At 29.4% G+C, this 548-nt stretch overlaps 1 protein-coding gene across 2 annotated transcripts in view; it reads right to left on the reverse strand.

The window, feature by feature from the left end:
* si:dkey-31c13.1 (calcium-responsive transcription factor) overlaps positions 1–548 on the reverse strand; it is a 24,798-nt gene that overhangs the window by 1,017 nt on the left and 23,233 nt on the right. The gene's annotated exons all lie outside the window — the stretch shown is intronic.

A 548-nucleotide genomic window follows, 5' to 3' on the forward strand; every position in this document is an offset into this window, starting at 1 on the left:
AACACTAACTTATTAACTTTAGTTTTACAGTTACAGATTTTTTTTGACATTTTTGTCCCTTTTTGCAACATTATTTTACAATGTTTTGTTTTTTTCCCCAAATGCTGTAAAATTGAATAAAACCACCAAAATTCAATGAAAGTAGTGGAGAAGTTGATCTTTTATTTTAGTTTGCAATTGGGTCGCAAACAGGTGCATTTACTGACTTTAGATTTTACTTCATGGTTTGTTTCTTCTGGTTATGATTGTAATTATTGTCTGTCTATCTGCTTTTTTAACCCTCGTGTCGTTTTCCCGTCAAAAATCAACACTTTTGTTGACACTTTTTAATCTATGTTTTTAACTTTTTCTTACATTTTTGTCCCTTTTTTCAACACTTTTTCCAATGTTCAACACTACGTAACGCTAACTTACTAACTTCAGTTTTACAGTTACTTTGAAATTCATGGTCAATAAACCTCACTTATAGGAAATTATACCTAATGTTTGAGTTCAAAAAGCAGAAATTAGGAATTATTGAGACTAAAATTAAAGGAATGGATGTTGAT

Source organism: Etheostoma spectabile, chromosome 5 (assembly GCF_008692095.1).
Source record: "Etheostoma spectabile isolate EspeVRDwgs_2016 chromosome 5, UIUC_Espe_1.0, whole genome shotgun sequence".
Lineage (NCBI taxonomy): Eukaryota > Metazoa > Chordata > Actinopteri > Perciformes > Percidae > Etheostoma > Etheostoma spectabile.